Raw genomic sequence first — 19,630 nt, forward strand, 5'->3', positions numbered from 1 at the left:
CAGAAAGTAGATTACTGGTTGCCTAGGGCTGGGTTAGTTGGTAGGAAAAGGGATGACTGCTAATGGGCCTGGGGTTTCTTTTTGGGATGATGATGTTCTAAACTTAGATTGTGGTGATGGTTACATAACTGAAAATACTAAAAGTCATTGTTTTGTATTATTTAATTGGCTAAATTATAGATACCGTGTTTCCCCAAAAATAAGACCTAGCTGGACAATCAGCTCTAATGCGTCTTTTGGAGCAAAAGTTAATATATGCCCTAGTCTTATATTATATTATATTGTTTTATATTGTTATGTTATATTATATTATATAAGACCCGGTCTTATAGTAAAATAAGACCGGGTCTTATATTAATTTTTGCTCCAAAAGACACATTAGAGCTGATTGTCCGGCTAGGTCTTATTTTCGGGGAAACACGGTACATGAATTATATCTCAATAAAGATGTTAAAAAATTTCCAATATATCATTGGTGATGTTAAGTTTGAACCTTTGGTTAAAGTAGAGTCTGCCAAGTATTTTTCACCGTAAGGTTAGCTTTTTTCCTTTATAATTAATAAATAATTTGTGAGGATATTTTGAGATTATATGAATGTTCTGTTTGTTATCAAACTTTTACCTATTAATTTTATGTTCCTGATCAAACTTTTATCTCCTAAATGATTAATGATTCTTTTTAAAATCAGTTATTACTATGATGGTTTCAAATGGTGATTTTTAACTCCATTGTTCCACCTGCATTTACAAATTGAAATTCTATCTCCTTTATTTTTTATTTATTATAAGAATGGACTTATGGATTCTTGTTTTATTTAATTAATTATAAACCATTTTTATCCATACATGTTTCATATTTTTCGAATTCCTATATCCATTCCACTATAAAAATCAAATCTACCAGTTGGAGTTCAGTATTTGCTTGTGGTTTTTTTAATTTTTAAACTGAAAAAATATAGTCAAATACTTCTTGCAAATATTAGTTCTTTGTTTTTTCAATTCAGTGTGTTATTATTATTCATTTGAAATAATTGCAATAAAGTTTGGTTCATTTTTTTCATTTGTTAGTGTTTAATTTGGTTTTCCTTCTCCCTGCATGCTTGTTGATTCAATGTTATTTTTCAAATACATAAAACATTAACACGGTTCTAAAGTCAAACCTGGATTATTTTGAAGCAAATCTCGTATATCATATAGGAACTGTAAAAAAATATTACCATTTACAATAGCAAGAACACAATTATAAGGTACTTAGGAATAAATCTAACTAAAGATGCACAATACCCTCATATGGTAAATTATAAAATTTTATTGCGAGGCATTAAAGAGGGCCTAAGTAAATGTTAAAAGTACAATATTCATTAACAGAGGATCAAAATGAGGAAAAGATATTTCAATTTTCCCCAAAATAACTTATAAATTCAGTGTTATTCTGATCCAAACAAAATTCCAATAGCATTTTAGTCAAATTGAGAAGCTGGTTTTCAAATTTAATTGGAAGAACAAAAGGGCATGCTGAGTCGAGAATTTTGAAGAACAAGGTGAGGGAAACCTGCATCCCCAAGCATTAAGACTCCTCCACACACAAAAATGAGTTCCAGAGGAACAAATATTTAAATGTGAAAAGCAAAACTTTATCAAAATAAAACATTGAGAACATATTTATGTCTTTAGGATAGGGAAGACTCTTTAAACAAGATACACAAAAACGCAATCATAAAAGAAGAGTATTAAGTCTAACTACAATAAAAATTAAGAACTTCTTTACGTTAGATACACCTTGCATAAGTCAAAAAACAAGCCACCAATTGGGAGGTAATTTGCATCATAAAGTTCTTTTTTATTGTTTTTATTTTTTCAGTTTTGAGAAATAATTGATATATATTACTAAGCTTTAGGTGTACAGCATGGTGGTTTGATTTACATATATTGTAAAATTATCACAATAGGTTCACCTAACATCCATCTTCTCATCTAGATACAATGAAAAGAAAACAATTTATCCTTGTGATAAAAACTCGGAAGACCTACTCTCATAACACCTTTGCTATGTACCATACAGTGGTGTTAACTCTAGTCATCATTGTATGATACATTTTAGTTCCCCCTCCATTCACCTATCTGATGGTTAACATGAATGGGCTTAAGCTTCGTATGTACCAGCATAGGTAAATTTTAAGAATAAAATGAATGAAAAAAATAAGTTGCGAAAAAAATAGATGGTGGTATGATATCTTTTGTTTAAAGTGTTAATTTAAAACTTGCAGAAAGTGCTATATTTTGTTTATTTTGTTTATATATATAAAAAGTAACACATATATATATATATATAGTAAAAGACTAAAGTGTTTATGAGAGTGATAAGCATGACATCCTGATGGTAGCTATCTCTGGGTATTGAGGAAGAATATATTGGAGATGTCAATTGAAGTAATGTATTTATTAAGCTGGATGTTAGATACATAGGTGTAGGTTTTAATATGCTCTATACTATTTTGTAGGACTTAAATATTTAATAACAAAAATAAAAATTGAAAAATGTCATAATCTGTGTAATCTCACACTACAGGAATTTATATCTCTTTAAATACCTATTGCTATGCTTGTGTATAGTAAATAGTCAAAAAGCATTTGTTGAATGTAAAAGACAAATCACATTTTTTCTTTTTTTTTTAATCAAAGTTTATTGGGGTCACAATTGTTGGTAAAGTTACATAGATTTCAGGTGTACAATTCTGTATTACATCATCTATATCTCACATTGTGTGTTCCCAACTCAGAGTCAGTTCTCCTTCCATCACCATATATTTGACCCCGTTTACCCTCTTTTACAACCCCCTCTGACAAACCTCCTTTTTTCAATAAGGAGTAGTAATTTGAGTCTACTTTTCTATGTTCTCATTTTCGTGGATATTGTTGTAAATTTTACTGTGATCAAACACTGATTTTAAAATTTTGTTTAAGTAAGTGTAGTAGGAAGACCTGTTTGCCTCGTCAACTGATGTAAGTAAAGTGCAGAATATTTAGAGGGCAACCACATTACCAAATAGCTTAGTCCTTGGGAAGAAATCAATCAATGAATGTGTCAATAAAATTTTGATCTCTAGGACCTTGCACCCAGTAGTCACTCATAAATATTTGCTGAATGAAGCAAATACAGGAAATATAAAATTATGTGATATGTAAAAGCTGTTTTTCTGATGCTTTGAGAGGGAGGTTTTCTTGATAAATTAGCAGTTGTAGGCATGAGAATCAGAATTTAAATTGCTAACTGGAACTCAAAAGAGTGAGAGTTCTCAATGAATATTTAGGAGTTTTCCCAACAGACTACATTATTGTGTAACACTGAAAGCCTCTGAACACTTATTTAGATCTGTTGGACAGGTTAAACGAAACATTGATCTTTCTGTTAATGAATTATTTCAGCAAAATCTCTAAATCATCAACTGCTTATCTATAATACATGGAAAGCTGTGTCTAAGATACATTATTAAGTGAAAAATAGAGAGTGGCATATATAGTATGAAACCTTTGTAAAAATAAATTTATATATGTACATACTTGTATACATACATGCATGTGTGTGTGTGTGTGTGTGTGTGTGTGTGTGTGTGTGTGTGTGAAATAATCCGTTTTTGGTGTTTATCTCAGAAGTGGGATGGGGGTTGGACCTACACTTTCTGCACTGTACATTTTTATAATGTTTGAGTTTTCTATAACATATTGTGTTTATGATGGGGAGGTATTTATACTTAACACATTTATGTCAGGTCAGAAAACCAGTCTGTTAATCAGTACGGTGGGGTTCTTGTTCTTAGGGAGTAGGGGGAAGACACTAGGGGTAGATAATGGGTTGGGAGTTGGGGACAGCACTACCAAAGCCTCTGTAATAATTTAAGGGCCAAGTGGACACTCTAACCACTTGTGTAGCTTCTTATTGCACAAGGAGCAAGTAAGCAGCTCTTGACATTGTCGACAGTACTTTCACTTCCAGTTGAAGGAAACCAAGCCCTGGAAAAGTTTTCATATCTTGACTGGAACCCTTCACCGCAGGCCTAGCAGCAACTACCACCTTCCAAATGGGGCAGCAAAGTCCACAAGGAAGCCTGAAGTCCTGGCTCAGGGCACTTTCACCCACTGCCTGTGGGAGTGTAGATTCATTTGACCCTGTTGGGGGCCAGTATGGTGACACATCATTAGAAATTGTAATATTATGAATACTCACATATCCAGCAATTCAAGTCGTTGTTCTACGGAAATAAAGTACAAGCCAAGAAAAGACTTAACTACAGTACAAGGAATGTTCATGTTTGCATTTAAAGAAATATAAGAAAAGAAATGAGAAATCACTTGAATTTCCAAAAAATAGGAAAAATGGTTTAAGAGAAACCAAGCAGCCATGAAATAGATGAATATTTAACATATTCTTTTATTCACAATGTACATATTCACAATATATTTATAGATTCACAATATATTCACAATATATTTAATATTTCACAAATTTAAGAATAATAAATTTATATTTACATATTATAAAGTAAACATAACACATTAACATTATTAAATAAAATTAACAAACATTACATTTCGTTTAATATAATAATTTAATAAAAATATTCACAATATACTTCAAAAGTGAACAAAGACTACAAAACAGTCTGAATAGTATGATCTAATTTTGATTTAGACAACATGGATGTATCTAAAGGGTAATATGCTAAGTGAAATAAGTCAGACTGAGGACAAATACTATATGATCTTACTTGTATGTGGACTCTATAAAGAGCAAAAATGAAAGAACAAACAAAACGGAAACATAGATACAGAGAACAAACTGATGATTGCCAGAGGGGAGAGGGTTGAGGGGCTGGGTGAAAAAGGTGAAGTGATTAAGAAATACAAATTGGTAGTTACAAAATAGTCATGGGAATGTAAAGTACAGCACAATATTGCAACAACTGTGGTGCCAGGTGGTTACTAGACTAATTGGGGGGATCAGCGCATTAATTTATATAGATGTCTAACCACTGTGCTGTGCACCTGAAACTAATATAAAATAATATTGAATGTCAACTGTAACTGAAAAAAATAATTAAAAATAAAAAAGGATACACATGTGGACACACAGTGCACACACAGTGCACACACACACACACACACACACACACATAAAGAAAAGTCTGGAAGATTACACAGTGAATTGTTAACAAGGGTTATCTGTCATCGCTAGTGGGATTATATATTTTTTCCTCCATCCTTTAGCTGTCTGCCTTCCTTCCTTCATTCTTTCCTTCTTTCCTTTCTTCCTTGATTCTTTCCCTCCCTGTTTTCTTCCTGTATACCATACTTTCTAAATTTTCTACGATGAGGATTGTCTTATAATAAGCAAAAAATCAATAAAACCATACTCCGGCTGCTCATGGCAGCCCAGCTCTAGGGAGAGCTGTTGTTCACAATCTTAGCTGTAGTGGGCACAGCTCACCGGCCCATGTGGGAATCGAACCATTGACCTCAGTGTTAGGAGCATGGTGCTCCAACCACCTGAGCCACTGGGCCAGCCCTGAAATGTTCTTAATGCCACTTAACCATACACTTTAAAATGGTACATTTTATGTTATTTTATGTTTGTATGTTTATCATAATAAAAAAATAATATCTCAGTTTAGGTATCACTTCTGAGAACACTTTCCTGACTCTTTTCTCTTCCCCTAAGTCTGATGAATTGCTTTTTCTCTGGTCATAGCACACAGCATCCAATGTGTGGCTGTCCTAGCACTTATCACACTGTAGTGAAAGTGTTGAATGACTTAACTACTTCGTCCACTAGGTTGCAAAATTTTGAAGACTTCAGTTTTCCCTAGAGCTAGCCAGTACTTGGCACAAAGAGATTTGTTGAGCTAATGAATAAAAACTACAGCTGGTTCAGTTATCTCCCTACATCTATGTTAAATAAGAGTTTGGAGTTGGAGCATGGTTTTAAATAATATTCCTAATCTTATACCTTAGTCCATGCTATCTCTGTCCTTTGGAATGACCTGCCCAGGTGACCTCTCCCTCCTAGGGACGCCTATGGTGCTTCATCAGCACAATTCCTGAGCCGCTTACTGTTTTTTATTCACAGACTTCTCTCCCACGGTAGATTACAGCATTCTGGAGAGCAGGATGTCTCTCAGAGTACCTGGCCCTGGCCCATCTAGATACAAACACAATAAATATTTGTGGAATTAGTGGGTCTACATGATTTTCCAGCACCAATACATCAGATTGAAGAGCAAACATTAACATGGCAAAATATATTAAATCTCTGTCTTTGACTTTCAAGATAAGGTATTTATGTTAAACTCTTGTCAAGGAAGGATGCGGACAAATGCAGAGGTGAACAGGCACATCTTAAACAGAAAATTCAATGGTATGTTTTGAAGATTTCTCAAACATCAGAAAATATTAAAGACATGATAACTGGAGAAAGAAAACACTAAAATGGTATATGATCCCAAATATAGAATGACGAAATAATTTATCGTAGGAATATTTTTGGAATTGAAAGTCAGTGCTGAGACACTTAAAATTATATAATTTTTGCACTATTTATTAACAGATAAGTTAGTTTTTAATTTATTAGAAGACATATAATAAAGAGTTCTACTCAAATCCATTTTCAAAAGTAAGATTCTTTAAAAATAGTAACAAATCTGTGAATATTAAATCATAAAATCTTCTTTGTATTAATTATTTCAACATTAAAATAGTTTAACCAGAATTCTTATTTTCATACTTATTCATGTCCTTTAATTAGTATATCACCTTTGTCTGTTTCTACTAAGTCATTAAAAATTTTTGATGAATGTATTTTTCAATATGGTCTTACTATTTTTAACTTTTCATAAAATTGCATGTAATTGATTAAAAAATTTGAAGTAGTTGAAAACATTAATTGATTCTTTTCTGTAGTTCATAATATTTTTAATTGAGAAAATACTTACTCTGCAGGTACTGAGTACCTAGTAACTTCAGAAGAAATTCTATTAAATGGAGCCTATTTTCAATTATTTTTGTATTGTAAAGCATATGTATTCCAGCCCAAACATTTTCATAAGTACCTTTTTTGGGCTATATTCAAAAAATAATTTTGACAAGAAAACTTGCCTCGATGGTTTCACAAAATCTAGATGCTGCAAAATGATAGACTGTCTCAATTTTGTTCTATTCCAGTACAGAATATAAGTTTACCCATTAAAAATAGGAATTCTAAATCTAAGTGTCCATTGACCAATGAATGGATAAAGAAGATGTAGGATAGCACAGACGGATGGTTACTAGACTTAGTGTGGTAATTGCATCATGATTGCATCATGAAACTAATTAATATTGTATGCCAACTATACTTTAATACAAATTAAAAAATAAAATAGAAAAGAAGATGCAATATATACAGAGGGTGCCAGAAAAGGGTATACATATTTTAAGAAAGGAAAGAAATGTATTAAAATTGTAATACTCAATATATACTGATAACAAAAGATGAATACAAGTCATGTGTATACATTTTTTTGGCCTTCCCCCAGGAATGTACCAAAAAATATGACTTGTACTCATCTTTTATTGTTGGTGTATATTGAGCATTACAATTTTAATACAGTTTTTTCCTTTCTTAAAGTGTGTATACATTTTTTGGCATCCTCTGTATATATTACTTGGCCATAAAAAGGATGAAATATTGCCATTTGGGACAAGGTAGCTGGACTTTGAAGGTATTATGCTAAGTGAAATGAGTGAGACGGAAAAGGACAAAAATTGTATGGTTTTTACTCATATATGGAATATAAAACCAAAAATAAAAAAAAGACAGGCAAATGAACAACAAAACAAAACAAAAACAAACTCCTAAGTACAGACAACGGATTGGTGATTACCAGAGGGGAAAGGGGTGGGGGGAGGGTGAAATGGGTAAAGGGGGTCAAATGTATGGTGAACTAGACTTTGATGGTGAGCATGCTATAAGTGTACACAGATAACAAATTATAATGTACACCTGAAACTTATATAATGTTATAAACCAATGTTACCTCAATAAAAAAATATCAGATCATAAATACAAAACACACACCCAAAAAGAAAAAGAAATTAAGGATGAAATGATTATGAGGTAGTGTCAAAATTATCCTTATATGTAATACTATATCTGACATATGTGATACATCTGAGAAATACATATGTGACATATCTGAGAAAATAAGAGAATTCACTATAAATGATTACATTTAACAATAGAGGTGGAGAGGTTGTCTTGTTTGAAAACCATATATATGCACATACAAACCATTGCTATTTAGTTGCATTAACCTATTAAAAGATAAAAATGTTAAAAATCGTGTTAATAATAATAAAGGAGATTATTTTGAAAATTGGAATTCCATAAAAGATTCTTTCCATAAATCCATACAGTCCAAAACAATAATTATTGAATAGAGACTTTCAAAATTAAACCTTATATACTTTTGAGTTCTCATTATTAATTTGTTCTGTTTCTGTCTTGTTTTTTTTTTAATTTATTAGTTTCAGGTGTACAAGACAAGGTAATACTTAGACGTTCATCATTTATATCCCTCACACTGTGAACCCCCTCCCCCTATCCACTATCCCTCCGACCTTGCACCGAGCCATCACATTATATATATAAAATTATAGTTGGCATTCATTAATGTTTAGCTTCTGGTGTACAATGCCATGATCAGGCATCCACAGTATCCCTGAGGTGGTCTCCCAAATAGGACGCATGTCCATCGGATACCCAACAAAATCTTTACAACATTATTGAATAAGTTCCCCAAATTAATTGTCTTGTTTTGTAGGGATGAATTTAAATGTGTTGGTGTTTACAATACTATTTGTTTTCAATAATTGCAGTTTGCTAAATGTTTCAACATAGTGTTCCATTTGTAGAATAATGAATAAGGATTTCTAACTGGTTTCAAACAAAATCCAATTAGAACTTAGAAGACTCATTTACAAAAAGTTAAAAATGTAGGGCACAGAATGATTTACAAGGTAATTCTTCAAAGGCTCATGCATTTCTAATATCGAATTAATGGTAAGCAGGAAAGGGAAGAAGGGTGTCCTGTCGTGCTGAGGTAGTTTTTTAAAACCACTTTATTGAGATATAATTCACATTCCATAAAATTCACTCATGTAAAGTGTACAATTGAGTGGTGTTTAGTATATTCACAGAGCTGTGTAACCATCACCACTGTTTAATTTCAGAACATTGTCATCACCCTAAAAAGTAACCCTGTAGCCATTCAAAGTATTTATTTATTTATTTTAATTTTTAACATTATTTTTACCGTGAAATACAAGGTACATATGAAGGTACATATGAAGAAATGCATAAACATATATAGGATTTAACAAATAATTATAAAGTGAATTTCCTTGTAACTCCCACATTGGTCAACATATAGAACATTGACACAAATGAAAGGTGTACATCAAATGTATACATACCTTTCTCATTTGATGGTCTAGAGGTAATCATTATCCAGAATTTTGTTAAAATTATTTTCTTTGTTTTGTTTTAGTTTACCTATGATTTTTTTTCCTTTTAAAAAATTGAGATACGAGTACAATTGACAGGTAACATTAGTTTCAGGTGCACAACATAATGATTTGATGCTTGCATATATTATGAACTGATCCCCACAATAAGTCTAGTTAACATCCATCATCATGCATAGTTACAAAATTTCTGTTTCTTGTGCTGAGAACTTTTAAGATCTACTCTCTTAGCAACTTTCAAATATAAAACACAATATTGTTAGCTATTGTTACCATGCTGTATATTACATTCCGTGACTTATTTATAATTAGAAGATTGTACCTTTTGACCACCTTCACACATTTAGCCCACTCCCTACTCCTACCTTTGGCAGCCACCAAATTATTCACTGTATATATGAGCTCAGTTTTATCAGTTCGATATATAAGTAAGGTCAAATGGAACTACCTATGATTGTATTCCTCAAAAAAATGTTTGTTTTGCATATTTTTATTCCTCTACATCTTGCTTCTTTTGATCAGCATTATGCTTACAAGATTTGCCTGTAGTGTTGTACATGAAAGTATTTTGTTCATTTTCATCACTGTGTATTCAAACACATGAGGACTTTCTAGATACCATATAGTTATTGATTTGTAGAACAATTATCATTTGGTCAGAGACTTTGTCATAAGAGGACTTTGATATTTGTTGAGACTTGTTTTTTTGTTCTTTTTTAAAAAGATTTTTATTGGGGAAGGGGAACAGGACTTTATTGGGGAACAGTGTGTACTTCCAGGCCTTGTTTTCCAAGTCAAGTTGCTGTCCTTTCAGTCTTAGTTGTGGAGGGCGCAGTTCAGCTCCAGGTCCAGTTGCCATTTTCTAGTTGCAGGGGACACAGCCCACCATTGCTTGCGGGAGTCGAACTGGCAACCCTGTGGTTGAGAGGACGCACTCCAACCAACTGAGCCATCCAGGAGCTCAGCGGCAGCTCAGCTCAAGGTGCCGTGTTCAATCTTAGTTGCAGGGGACAGAGTCCACCATCACTTGCGGGACTCGAGGAATTGAACTGACAACCTTGTGGTTGAGAGCCCATTGGCCCATGCGGGAATCGAACCGGCAACCTTTGGAGTTAGGAGCATGGAGCTCTAACCGCCTGAGCCACTGGGTGGGCCCCGCAAAGTATTATTTAACATCAGTTTAGCAACAAAAATTTTGTAGTTCAGTTACTCTGTATATAAATTAAAATATTTGTAAATTTTTGATAGATGCAACTTCTAATTTGATTGGTAGAAGATCACAACTTGTTTGGAAGCAATCATTAATGATATGTGCACCACAATTAAGGCCAAGTACAATTCTCCTCATAGATTTTTAATTTACTGAGAACATTGATCTCATCATGACACTAGGTTCTACCAACTTTCGTATTTGTAATTATTAGTGACTAAACTAAATAACTTTATCTTCAATGTTGAACTTTTAAGCTGAATTTACAGTTATATTTACAATGTCACACATTTTTCATTTTTGACAAAATTAACTTCAACAACTTTACTTTCATTTTAATAACTGGATAAAAAAATCAAAGCATAATTGGAATTAACTCATTTTCTACTTGAATCACATGATAATGTTGACATAAAATTGCGTTATTTAGCTGTTTGTGAAGTTTTCTGCTAGTGAAGTTGACACATCAACAGCTTTGGCTTCATTTATACATGCACAAGAGAACTCAGAATCAAAACTGTCATGTGTTCAAAATGAAAAGTAATCCTTCACTGAGTCATAGGTAAATGTATCATCTGAAACTGAAGGTGTTCAGTCTTTGTCTTTGGATACATCTTCTTAAAATAATGACTAACCTTTGAAGTAGATGTAGATGCTTTTTCAGCCTTTCTGGGGTTGGTCAGTGGTATTAGTAGTATAGTTGGTCAGTTGTCAACAAATATTTGCAAGTTACATTAACTTTTGAAAGAAATGGAAATTCATTACCTGGTTTTAAATTAAATATTGTACTTTTTAAGCAGATTGCTGCCAAGGGTTTATTGCAAAATAAAAAGCATTATCAAACAATAAAATAAATAGTTGTAGATTTGTATCATACAAAATCCCTGTGAGCAAGAGTGTTCAGACTCTGGCAGTACCACTTAGTTTGTTTCCTGTACATATTCCACGTACACGTAACATAATTTCTCACTGCCCCGACAAACTTTTAACTCAGGATTTTGTGCATTTCACAGGCCACAGCAGAGATCATGGCACAACTGGCTGGTCACGTGACCAGTAGGGGCAACAGTATGGAATACCTTTTCCCTGACCATCTAAGAACAGAAGGAGTTATCTGTCCTTACCTGCTTGTGTTCAAGCATACTTTGTATTTGTTTTCAATCATTGAACACTGTGTAAAGGGTTAGGGAAAGAGAGGTACATTAATGCTATTTGTTTGCTTGTTTGTTTGTTTTTGTAGACTTAATTATCTGGTAAAGTGAGAGTTCTCTTTAGTGCTACTGGTACTAGTGAGACAAGCATGGCGGAAAGTATAAGTACAAAGAGGAAGTCTTCCAAATCCATCCTGGTTTATTTTAATAATTGTTAAAAAAAAAACCCTCCATTTAAAAAGGTAAAATCCAGGATAAATGTTAAATGAGATACAACACTGGGACAACAGGCATAAGCTTGGACTACCCAGGCCAACCAGGATATATAGTCACCTCACAACTGTATTAGTTAGTGTTCTCTAGATGTGAGCAACAGAAACCAGCTATGGTTAACTAAAACAAAAAGACAATTTCTGGGGAGACTCTTGGGGGCTGGGGTATAGAATTGAAGGCTAAAGAGCCAGGCTTGGAGACAACAGATTCTCAGTAGCAAGAACTCCTTGTCAGATTTGTCAGGGCACCATTCTGAAATGTGTCCCAACCATCCTTAGCATCTGTACTGCTCAAAGTCTAGAGAGAGATAATGATAGAGATTAGATAGATAGGTAGATAGATAGATTAGATATAGATATAGAATATTTCAGCTGATCTGTGGCACTGTGCCCACCCCCTTGGCTAGAGGAGGTGGGGTGCTGGGATGTACACACCCACTTGGCCTACAGACCAGGAGAGAGGTATTAATAATCCCCCAAAGGAAATCAAGGTACTGCATTAGAAGAGGAAGCAATGGAAGTTGGGCAGTCAAAACCCAAATGCCCACCATACCCGTTATAGTTTTTCATCTGGCTTATGGTCTTCTTATTCTGTCACAGTTCTGCCATCAGTCTGGATGTCTCCAGTGTTCATGAAGATGATATAATATAATAGTTTCACATTTTCTTGATGTTCCCAACTTTAGTGGCCGTTTCTATTTCACGCAGCCACAGGCCATAACTTCAGTATGGACTTATAACACTCAGAGCTGTTTCTTCACCGAATTCTAAAGTTCCAGTGCCTACTTTCTGATCACAGAGTCCTGTTTTTCCAGGTCTCTCAGTTCTGTCTTCCCACATTCCTTTTCTATGGCCTCATGTAGACCTCAGGTCCCTTGATCCTTTCCTCCATTTCCTCTGATCTGTCAACCTGTTCCTGCCTTCACTTTCTTCCCAGGAGAACAGACACATGGCCCATTGGCTCAGTCAATCTCTTGCTGCTTTGTTATTGAGCTTGCAGTGTAATACTGAGCTTATTGCAACAGCTTCTGTGTCCCTAACTGGCTGGCTCCCATTTCCGAGAGTTATTTTAAAGACTCACCACTGTTCTCAATGTCCTGACCCCACAATCTACTTGTCATATTGAGAGAAAATTTAGGGTACCAAATGAGAAATCCCTCCATTTCCTGTGTTCCCCACTAACCAACAAAATTTCCTTCCCTGCAGTTTTATGGGAGAAGTGTCTCTCTACCTATGTAAAGCTACTTCCTTCCCCTGTGTTCTGAATCCAATCCCTTCCTGAGTCCTTACTCCAACAATTATTCCTTCCCTAGCCTGTATCATCAATCTCTCTTTTCTATTGGCTCTTCCTCTAAGCCTAGTTGCTGCCCTGTCTTGCTCTTCCCTTTGAATTCAAAATCTTCAAAAAGAGTAGTTTACACGCTCTTTTCCACTTCATGCCCTCCTCAACCTAGTGCAATATGCTCTTTTCTTTGCCAGCCCCACAACGACTCTTTTAACCTTCCGATTAAAAAATTCATGGACGCTAGTCAGTTTTGACCTCAATTGACCTTGCTATGTAGCTTTTGCCTCTTGACAAATCCTTCTTTCTTGAGACTTCTCTGTAACATCATGCCTTCCTAAGTCTTGTTTTAGGAGGGCTCTTTCCTCTGTGTGTCCCCAGGCAAATTCGTACACTTCTTTACGGAGTTAGAAACTGAACTTCTATTTCTATGCAATTTAGTTTTATGAGGAAGAGTGATACATTTTGTTATAGCAGACAAGTTCTTCAGTCTGAGGACACACTTTACTTTGCAGATATTGCACTCCCTTTCTATTAGTCACAGGAACTGAAATGAGAATATATCATGCACCACAAAGTTTTCCTAAACTTTAATAGCCTTTCTTTTAAAAGATATTTCTAGATGACTTTTATCATGCTGAAGTCCCAAGTTACATAAATTTAAAAGGGAAAGCTGGAACAAAGGAAGTACAGGATGTAATGATTTTGAAAGCATGAGATACAGAAGTAAAGCTGGATGCATTTATAATAGTGCCTTTGTTTATTTCTTGCAGTGGGTCTCAAGAGGACTGCAGGGGACATCAAAGGAGATTGTTCCTTGAACATAATAGTTGCTTAATAAATATTCATTAAATGAGAAAGCAGAGACAGGCATTTCAGAGCTTTGCAGATATGAAGAGTTGTTCATTGAGATGTGCTGCAGGTTTTTGGTGTAGGTGGAAGTGATAATTAGATCGTGGTTTTATGTGGAACATGCAGGGCACAGAGGCAAAGGATGGAAAAGAATGCCATGATAAACTTCTGATGTGATTATGTACAAAGTTACCCAGATCTGAGGTCTCTTTAGCATAAACCCATGGAAATCTGATGTCCCCTAAACTTTTCTTACATTTGTTTTACTTTTATTTTTCAAATTGGCACCCATTTAACACAACTGAGAGTGTTTGAGCTAGGCACTGACTCCCAGAGGTAAGGAGGCAGGATCCCTACTTTTGGAGAGCACACTGTTTAGACTACAGCAAGCAACTACCACCCTATGTAGTGTAAAATTGCTTGTACTAGGACAGTGGAGCTCAGAGAAAGGAGCCATTACTTGCAGGGGTAGCAGGAAAGGAAAGAATTTAGGGATGGTTTCTCAGAAAATGTAACATGAGCTAAACCATGGCGAAGACATGGAAACAGCCAGTGTCCTTCGATAGATGATTGGATAAAGAAGATATGGTATTTATACAGAATGGAATACTATTCTGTCATCAGAAAAGATGAAATAGTACCATTTGCAACAACCTGGATGGCTCTTGAGATTATTATGCTAAATGAAATAAGTCAGACAGAAAAAGTAGGGAACCATATGATTTCACTGATATGCGGTATATATTAAAACTGAAAACAACAAAAGAATAAGACAAACAAATGAAGAAACAAAAACTGATAGACCCAGACAATAGTTTAGTGGTTACCAGAGGGTAAGGGGGAAGAGGGATGGTAGATGAGGGTAAGGGGGATCAAATATATGGTGATGGAAAGAGTACTGACTGGGTGGTGAACACACAACGTGATATATAGATGATGTATTACAGAATTGTACACCTGAAATCTATGTAATTTTACTAACAATTGTCACCCCAGTAAACTTGAAAAAAAAGAAAAACAAAGTGAAGCAGAAATTTGCTGCCAAAGAAATTGTGTATGCATGTGTGTGGGTTTTTTTTTTTTTAATTGGGGAAAGGGAACAGAACTTTATTGGGGAACAGTGTGTATTTCCAGGACTTTTTTCCAAGTCAAGTTGTTGTCCTTTCAATCTTAGTTGTGGAGGGTGCCGTTCAGCTTCAAGTTGTTCTGTTTTCAGTCTTAGTTGTGGAGGGCGCAGCTCAGCTCCAGGTCCAGTTGCCATTGCTAGTTGCAGGGGGCACAGCCCACCATCCCTTGCAGGAGTCAAACCAGCAACCTTGTGGTTGAGAGGACGTGCTCCAACTAACTGAGCCATCTGGGAGCTCAGGGGCAGCTCAACTCAAGGTGCCGTGTTCAGTCTTAGTTGCAGGGGGCACTGCCCACCATCCCTTGTGGAACTCAAGAAATTGAACTGGCACCCTTGTGGTTGAGAGCCCACTGGCCCATGTGGGAATTCAACCGGCAGCCTTTGGAGTTAGGAGCATGGAGCTCTAACTGTCTGAGCCACCGGCCCGGCCCTGTATGTGGGTTTTAAAGAGGAAGGCCTTATAAGCAGCAATTGACAAAGCAGGAAGTGAGTGGTGAATCAAAAATGACATTGTTGAAGATCCTTCAAGGATTTGAAATCAGGTAAAAGTTGTGCTGAGTCACTCTCCCTGGGGCTGGAGCTTTTTCAGGCTGGTCTTGTTCTGAGGGCATCAGGATCAAATAAGTGAGAATCGAGTTTCCATATGAGGAGGATAGTGGGGAAAAGAAACATATCCTTTCATTGGAAAGAATAGAAAACGATGAATAATAGATGATGGAGAGAATGGAGGAGGCCAAAGCCCACATCATCTTCTCTCATGTTAGCTAGGACTTGCTGAACCCCCTGGTCCCATGTGCCACCCCTACCCCTTCCTCCGGGAGGCCCAGTTAGACCACAGTTCCCACTTCTAAGTTCTCCAGTACTTATTCCTGGCTTCACTACTGTGACGTGCACTGTACATCTTCTTCCATGTGTTTGCTATGCTGCCCTTGAAGGCTAGGATTTATTTGCGTTTCTCAGTGTATTGCCCAGAGTTTCCATAGGCACTGGGAAGGCAGCCTGGGCACAGATGATTACAATAGCATCTGAATGGGCCTTTCATCTCTAGCTTGCTCCCCACTACCCTTCTTTTCAGCATATTTTCTCATGACAACCTCAATTTTCTTGCTCAAAAACTTCAGGCATCATTTTACTCTATGATAGAGTAAAAAACAGTGATTAAAAGTCAAGTTGTAGAAGGATGATGCTTAATGAAGAGGGAATGTTCATGACACATGGTTAAGTAAAATGCAGATTATGTTCAGTATGATCTTCACATTTTGTTAAAAACAGGCCACAATGACTGAAAACAAATCAAGATGCTAACAGTGGTGAGGTTTCAAATGATCTTTTATTCATCTTTCTGTATTTTTCAATTATCTACAATAAATGTATCTCACTTTTGTATTTAAAAAAAACCCATAATAAATTTTTTAAAAGACAAAAAATGTTCATCAATAGAAGAATGGAGAAATAAATTGTGGTGTATGAGGGCTGACAATTAAGTTCATGAACGCATCATAGAAAAAGTGCTACATACCTCATGGCTGAATATCACTACAGTCACCTTCGAAATACTCTCCTTTGGGTAGCTATGCACCGATACCAGCACCAAGTCCACATTTCAAAGCAATTTTGGAATTCTTTTTCTGGACTGGCCATCAGAACTGTCGTTGTATTACCCTTAATGTCCAGAATGTCATCCATTCAATATTTCTTTTATCTTTGGGTAAAGAAAGTAGTCATTGAGGGTCAGATCAGATGAGTATGGAGGGTGTTCCAATACAGTTATTTGTTTACTGGCTAAAAACTCCTTCACAGACAGTGCTTTGTGAGCTGGTGCAAGAGCCATGAATTGTCGAAAAGTTCGTTATTTTCGTCTAACTTTTTCACGCAGCCTTTTCAGTACTTCCAAATAGTAAACTTGGTTAACTGTTTCTCCAGTTGGTACAAATTTATAATGAATAATCCCTCTGATATCAACAAAGTTTAGCAACATCATTTTGACTCTTGATTTGGACGGACAGAACTTTTTTGGTCGTGGAGAATTGGCTGACTTCCATTGTGTACTTTGACACTTTGTTTTAGGGTCATATTGGTACACCCATGTTTCATCACCAGTGATAGCATGGCCCAAAACATCGTCTTGCCACTACAAAAGGTCACGGCAAACTTTGACTCTCCTTTGCTTTTGTTCGTTGATGAGCTCCTTCGGGACCATTTTAGCACACACCTTTCTCATGGCCAAGATTTTCAGTTAAGATTTTCCTAACTGTTTCTCCATCGATGTTTACTTGGTTTGCTATGCTTCTCACAGTCAGCCAATGATTTTGATGCACAATTCCACGAATTTTTGCAATGTTTTCGTTAGTTCTGCTCGTTACTGGCCTCCCTGACCTCTCTTCATCAGTGACACATTCTCTCCCCTAAGAAAAACGTTTAATCCCTTTGTACACTGCCGTTTTCTTCATGGCATTATCCCCATAAACTTGGACTAACATGTCCCTGATTTCACTTCCACTTTTGCCAAGTTTAATAAGAAATTTAATGTTTGTTCGTTGCTCTAATTCAAGCATAGACATTCTCGTGACGGCACACAAAAACACAATAATGAACACCACTCAGCAAGACACCACCACACATTGACACAAACACAACTGTGAGACACTATATACCAAGATTATGAAACCTTACTGAGCTGTTTGTACAGGGCTGCCCATGTAAGCGCATGGTGGCAACTTCACGAACTTAATTTTATCAGACCTTGTATACATATTCCTTTGTGTATGCAAATAATTATAATTAAAAAGTGGGGGACTACATTGTAAATAAAGCAATGAAAGAATGAGTGGGGCTTAGTGACTGATCATATTGTTAAATAACAAAAATTCAACTGAGTAAATTTGAAAATCTAATTTGATTTATTTAATGAGTTACAAATTGGGCAGCATCTCATCCCTTCAATAGAAAGGAGCTCCCCCATGCTATTGAAAAGGAAAGGGTTTTAAAGATATAAAGGGGGTAAAGAAAAGGACATTATTAGCAAAGAATGCATGGTTTCAGGCAAGGTTGCCCTCCTAGGGGTAACAGAAGGGGTCTATCAGCAGATTACCTTCTAGTGTTGACCAGGAAACTCCAGGTTAACTGGTTAAAGTTACATTTCTGGGAAAGGTTAAAAGTATATAAATTTTGGTTTGCTGATGTGGGGCCTAACCCAAGTGAGTCCATTTTGGGCCTGTTGTTTTCTTTTAACAATAAAAAGTAGTGAGGAAGGATTCCAGTGGTCCAAGATGGATCAAGTGCGATTATCTTGAGCAATCGGGGGTTGATCCTATACTTTTTTAAAAAAGATTTTATTGGGGAAGGGGAACAGGACTTTATTGGGGAGCAGTGTGTACTTCCAGGATTCTTTCCAAGTCAAGTTGTTGTCTTTTCAATCGTAGTTGTGGAGGGCGCAACTCAGCTCCAGGTCCAGTTGCCATTGTTAGTTGCAGGGGGCGCAGCCCACCATCCCTTGTGGGAGTTGGGGAGTTGAACCGGCAACCTTGTGGTTGAGAGCCCACTGGGAATCGAACCGGCAGCCTTCAGCCTTAGGAGCTCGGAGCTCCAACCGCCTGAGCCACCTGGCTGGCTCCCGTATACTTTTTGATGAAAAAGTGTTGTTATTTTTTTTTTTTTACCAATGTCATGATTCTCACCTTATAAATATGTATTCTGCTCTTTTGTAAATTGCTTAGTGTGTATACATGAAAACCAATTTCTTTGCTTCTATTTCTTGAAAGATAAAATAATTTGAGGTTAAGTTAGAATGTTAACTATCTGACAAAATTCAGTAAGCCCAGCCAGGAAAACATCTAGCTCAACTTATACAACACTTACAAAACACTGCCTTTTATAAACATTACGTATTGACAAATTTATTGAAAGAGATGTTTTGAAAAGTTCGCCATGAGAATCACATTGCTCTGGGGAGAGACATCACAAAGCATTATCTGAATTAAAGAGACATCTTTATTTTAAACAATATTATTTATTTATCTATTTAAATTGAAATATAGTTGACATATACCATTATATTAGTTTGAGGTGTACAACATAGCAATTCAACATCTATATACCTTATCATGTGATCACCACAATAAGTCTAGTAACTATTTATCATCATACAAAGTTATGATATTATTGACTACTTTTCCTATG

The sequence above is a fragment of the Rhinolophus hipposideros genome (genome assembly GCF_964194185.1).
Source record: "Rhinolophus hipposideros genome assembly, chromosome: 9".
Lineage (NCBI taxonomy): Eukaryota > Metazoa > Chordata > Mammalia > Chiroptera > Rhinolophidae > Rhinolophus > Rhinolophus hipposideros.